The following is a 6,000-nucleotide window of genomic DNA, read 5'->3' on the forward strand; positions in this document are numbered from 1 at the left end:
ATAAAGAGGAAAAGTCTGCTGATAACAATACAAACAGAACTAATAACACAGAAACGGGTCTGGCTTACTATAAAATTAATGAATTGATGATTATTGGAATGCTGTACTAATTTCCTATATACCTATATATCGCCATAAGGGAACAATATTGTTCTGCAAACATGGTTCCTCTGCTTTCTGTGTGTCAAGCACCTTCTATGGGAAGGTATTTTTATTGAGAACCTGTACAGAAAGCTTTCTAGATCTTCCAGAATCTGCACCGATTCCAGCTGTGTTTCCTTGGATTTCCTACTTCTCCAACCACAGCCCGCCTCCAGGCACGCTCACTCCGCTGTGACTGGTCACACTCCCAAGGGCTCCCAAGAACGTCCTGACAGCTGCCGAAACCCTTTCTGATTTTATCGGTGTAAGGGTTGATAATAAATTTGGCGGAATTTTGGTCATTACACATTTTTTGTGGGACTACCCATGATTAAAAAAACTCTGGTAGACCTACTGATTGTGGTGGGAAAAGGCTATTAGCAACTCCAGACATTGGCGAACTTGTAATTTGCCAGCATGCAGGTAACACCCACTCCGCTCCATGCATGCACACTCCGAAACCCGCTTTGTTCAATGACGTACACACTTCAACATGACCAGGTAGCCTTGGAAAGGTGTCAGGCTTCAGCAACAGTTAGTCAGTTCCATATTGGTCAAAATGTTCTCAAAACATTCCAAAAAAAAGTCCAGTGTAAAATGCCGTTGACCAGTGAAAATATTTTTCTCTTGTTGAATCAGCAACTCCAACCACTTTTGCCGGCTGCTTGATAGACCTGAATAAACATTTCCTGGGAACCATTTCTAACACCGTAAACAGAGCGAAGCAGAGCTGGGGGGGGGGGGGGGGGGGGGGGGGGCAGGCCTACAGCATAAATGGGCATGCCCATATAAGGAAGTCCAGATCGCATTGACGTCACAAAGCTCTGTGCTACAAGAAAATCTCTCTGAAGCCGAGCGTTCAGAGCTATCCAAAACTCGCTTCCACATGAGAATACAACAACATTGTAACAACATTTATAGTTCAGAAAAAAAAGTGGAAAAAGCATAATCGGTCCCCATTAAACTTTGATTGAAAAATTATGACATCGGATGGTGTGTCTCAAAACTTTTTCCCCATACTGTATGTTCATGGTTATTCCACACAATTCTTTGCGGTGTCTTCCATTTTCCTCTTGTTCCATTAACAACCACCAACTGCTGCTGGGGCTTATTAAAGTTTCATGCTGCCATTGCCTGTTGCATTACAAACACCGAACGACTCCAGATGTGATGGATCAATCGGTTTGAAGCCTCAACAACATATATTTGATTGCACACATTAACTGCAACTTAGCAGGCAAAGTTAATAATTTATTGATTGTCACTTTGGCACACAAACAGCGTTGAGGCTATACAGTAATCCCTTGTTTATCATGGTTAATTGGTTCCAGACCCGATCATAGTTAGAGCATAGAAAATCTGTTTATAACCTTCTAAATACAGTTTTTAACCTTGGAGTTCTGTAGATATTAAATAACACTACAAAAGTCAGCTTTACATTCATATTACCAAATGTAGTACTTTTTCATTCTTTTTCTATGCAGCTTACACGTATTGTCATAACCATGTGATGCCTAGAGGATTCACTTGGCAGGGCCATGATTTTCTATTACCCTTCATATGATGAAAATACATTTTTCAAAGAGACCCTACTGCGTTGTTGGCCTTCCAGGAAAAGCAGCAATTATCTAACACCAGGAGCATGTCACATTACTAATCATGACCACTACTAATCGAGGATTCACACTGGTGGCGTCCACTCAGTGGAAGGAGAGGTGTTATCATGAAAGGGGAAGGAAACAAACTGTCACATTGATCTGTTATTGTCACACTTTTAAAACAGGATTGACAACATGTTTCATTAAGTGGCCGATAGCTAAAAGTTGTCCTGAGGCCCTGAGAGGGAAAGACTACATTAAATTATAGGTCATCGAACGTAACACCATCACCACAAGTTAAAAACCAGGGAGTTATCTTTGATTTGATTTACTTCACATCTTAAAATATAGCTACAGTCTGTCCTATTCATGCACATGAATGTTTTTATCCTAGCCACATATATTAGCAGCACGTGTCAGGTGTGGGTCAGGCCCTGCTTCGTGTCACATGTTGGAATTCACGTTTCCCCTCAATGAACCGCATCTCCGAAGTGCCAGCACACTCATGCAGCCCCAGTCAATGATACAACAATACATACAAGCTATGATACAAGCTTGACTGTAAGGCACGACACAATTATCTTGGTGCTCATTTGTGTACTCATTTTGTCTACTGGCAGGAGGTATAAGCGCAGCAAAGCCTCAGACAAAAAGAATGAAAGACTGTTACGTCCCCAGAGCCATGCGTGTCCTCAACAGCCACAAACACACTCATTATAGAAGTGCATAATTGCACTAATGTGACAGAATCAGCAGTGCCTCTGTTGTTGGCAGGCAATAATATCCATCCATCCATCTTCTATGTGCTGCTTATCCTCACTAGGGTCGCGGAGGTACGTATATTGGAGCCTATCCCAGCTGACTTCAATTTTATATAGCGCTTTTCAAGGCACCCAAAGCACTTCACAATGAAGCGAACCTATTATTCATTCCCTCCTCGGTTACACGCTGGTGGTGGTCATCTACATCTGAAGCCAGAGCTGTCCTGGGGTAGTCTGACAGAAACATGGCTGCCAATAAACACCTATATAATATAAAGCCTTTCCGACCACCACCAAGCATTCATTCACATTCAAAAGTGTGTGAAGTGTCTTGTCCAGGGACACAACAACAGTGAGGATCGAGCATCTAAACCGGTTTCTGGACGACCTGCCATTGCTGCCCAATAATGCACTCTATTTTGCTTCAATTGCTTCCTGACACAATTAATCAACAACAGAGTTGCTAATCAATTATTGTGACCGATGTGTGATGATGTAATGATGTAATGACTTGTTTCATCCACCATCAGTGCACTGGCTGACTATCTCCACTTATATGACCATGACATTTTAAAGCTTTATTAACGTTTGCAGTGATCATTGCAAACAAAGACCTACTAATGGTAAACGGTGTCAACAAGCTTCATCAAGTTTCTTTATAGTGCATTTATTCAGCACATACTTTACATACCTGAAACTATTCTCAAATCCTTCATATGAGGGTGCTAGTTAATCAAGAAGGTGATCGGAAGAAAAAAATGTCAAACTAGATTGGACTGGGGAGCAGTAACAAGTGTTAATGTAGTCATTAAGCAGCATTGATCCAAGCCTCCCTCCCATGAAGCACACCAGTTGATCAATGACAAAAACGTGTTGGCACATGAGAAAGCATTTTTTTGCATTTTGACCAGAAAAAAATAAGTGCAGCAATGAAGGTGTCTTACAACAAACTGTTGCCTCCAGCACCCTGCCAATTACAACACTGATTATTCAAACAGCCTCTCCCTTTATTGCCCAGCTCCCATGACATAAGAATACATATACAGACTGTGCTTGCTCTAATTGGATTACAATGGATAATGAGCCTGTCTTTCATGAAAACAACTTATTAAAATCTTGTCAACCATAAATGCTCAACAATGATTTTGTCTTGAATTACTCACCCTTGCTCTGTGGTCACGATTTGTTCATTTGCTGATTCACTGACATCCACCTGTGTAGGTCTTTTTCCAAGACTTGACTAAGTCAATATCGTCTGTCTTCAATATGGTGCTAAATGTTGCCACTTCAACTATTTTTTACACAGTCAATTTAAGTCACGGTCTCATTTAAAGTGAGTGGATTAATCAACTCTTATACTTGTAGAGACTAATGAGGTTTGCATGCAGATAATCAATAAAAAAGCAGCTCATTCCACTCATCTTCCATTGTTTTGTATAATAATGAAGACAACCGAGTGAAAATAAAGCCTGAGTGCACCTTGCTCGCACCAAACTGATCTTCCATGAGCATTTCTGCACATTTGTGTGCAAAAACAACCGGCCAAAAATTGACGTCTCCATGCTCAAAACTTTAAACCTTTAAAAGAAACCTAATATGCACAATATTTCTTACCTAAAGTCGCCCCAAATCTAGTCCTTTTGGGTAGATAACCAGCAAATGTGGCATGCGGGCTTGAAACGCCAGTACGAGGAGACGCGGAAAGGGGGGGGGGGGGGTGAGATGTTAAGGGGGAGTGTGGAAGGGTGTCGTATTCTGACCACCTTCTATTTATTCAAATGAAGAATGAAAAAATAATGTCATACCATTGATTCGTTATTTGCGTTCTGACTCCGGTTTGGTTGAATTGTGTTTTATTCGAGCATTTAAGAGTTACCTGTGCACACTTGCTGTCAGAAAAGTAGATGTGTGTGAATGTAATTCGCACTCCGGCCACGCGATGGCAGTACACCCACGTATAAATACATAAATGCACCAACAAACTACTATATTTGAAAAGGTGTGTACGCCACGGTCTCAAGATTATATTGTTTCAACTAAAAATTGTACGCACACCACCACACTAGCATGTTAACAGTAATGGTTTACAAGAGCAAATTATACAAAAACAGTCTATATTTCTCACAAAATGTTGAATTAAACTGCTTCAAGGTGATCATAAATTGTATGATATTCACTTACATGTCATATTGTGTACACAGACACAAGAGCAGTCTCAGAAAGACTGACAACAATTTGTTGCTATAGCTGATGTTAATAGCTATACTTTGCCAAATTGCTATCATTAGCTGACAACAGACATAAGTGCATGTGTTAGGCTACTTCCTGTTCTCCGAGCAAGACGGCAGGATATAATAAACCTGCAAAACCCTATATAACCCCAAGCAGAATTTTCTTTTGTATCATAACAGGTGCTGTCGGTAATTCTGGTGTACATGAAAGAAATTGGGCCGCTCTTGGTAGCTGAGGTCACTACATCGCTTGGACCCAACTGACCCATGGAAAACTATTTTAAAGAGGAACTGCACTTTTTGGAATTTTGCTCATCGTTCGCAATAATTAAGTGAAACATGAACACATATTTCTTTCCTTTTTTGTGCATTGGGAAATATTGTACGTATTTTGACGCTAACTAAAACTAAACTCAGAAACAGTGTTCCATTTACACAACAGACTTATATATTAACCAAGCTACACTGATATTATTGTGGCAGCTCACATGAAAAACTATATTTATGAGGACTTGAGCACACATCTTGTGCTGGAAGACACAGCCATCCCAATGTTGTTGCTGTATCTATGCTGCTGTTATTGACAGAAGTAGCGTAAGCTCCTGGGCTATTATGTGAAATCAATGCACCAAGGAAAGAGGTTTTGGTATATCTTTTAAATAATCAAAATATGGTGAGATACTGTAACTATGTTATCATAAATGTACTCGTTCTTGCATGATTATGTATTATCATACCTACCTTTTTCTGCAATTGGCTGGTGACCAGTCTAGGGTGTACCCTGCCTCTTGCCCAAAGACAGCTGGGATAGGCTCAAGCATACTCCCACGACCCTAGTGATGACCATTAGCAGCAGTGAAGGTAGACAGTGTGGAGTAATTTGCACTCCAGTACATGTTTTGCTTTATTCAGGATTAAATTGCTTCATTTTATTATAAAAACTAATGAAGAATTTACACTGGATATTGACTTCAAATGATCTTTATCATCATAAGTGGAAGCGGGCAATGTTGTGACGACTGCCAAGGGGGAAAAATAATTTAATTAAATAGTAAACATTCACAAGTCTCTTGTGTTCGCTTTTCTCTTTCAGTTGGGGATCTTGCATTACTCCACATGTAATTAGGGAACTGAAGTACTTAAAACTAACTAAAATTCATGCCTATACATGCATTAAGACAAAATCAGGTTAAATGAACTCATACGTTTTTTTTCTATCGTGTTGGTGACCGGTGGGCGCTGTCGTCTTCAAAATCTCGCGATATTTTA

General features: G+C 40.2%; 1 protein-coding gene across 1 annotated transcript in view; it reads right to left on the minus strand.

Annotated features, from left to right (window-relative positions):
- LOC131130166 (voltage-dependent R-type calcium channel subunit alpha-1E) overlaps window positions 1–4,205 on the minus strand; it is an 88,442-nt gene extending 84,237 nt beyond the window's left edge. The window contains exon 1 of the mRNA XM_058074400.1: window positions 4,115–4,205. The gene's annotated coding sequence lies outside the window, so the exon portion shown is untranslated. The remainder of the gene's footprint in view (window positions 1–4,114) is intronic.
- Between the last annotated feature and the right edge of the window lie 1,795 nt (window positions 4,206–6,000).

The sequence above is a fragment of the Doryrhamphus excisus genome, chromosome 5, assembly GCF_030265055.1.
Source record: "Doryrhamphus excisus isolate RoL2022-K1 chromosome 5, RoL_Dexc_1.0, whole genome shotgun sequence".
NCBI lineage: Eukaryota > Metazoa > Chordata > Actinopteri > Syngnathiformes > Syngnathidae > Doryrhamphus > Doryrhamphus excisus.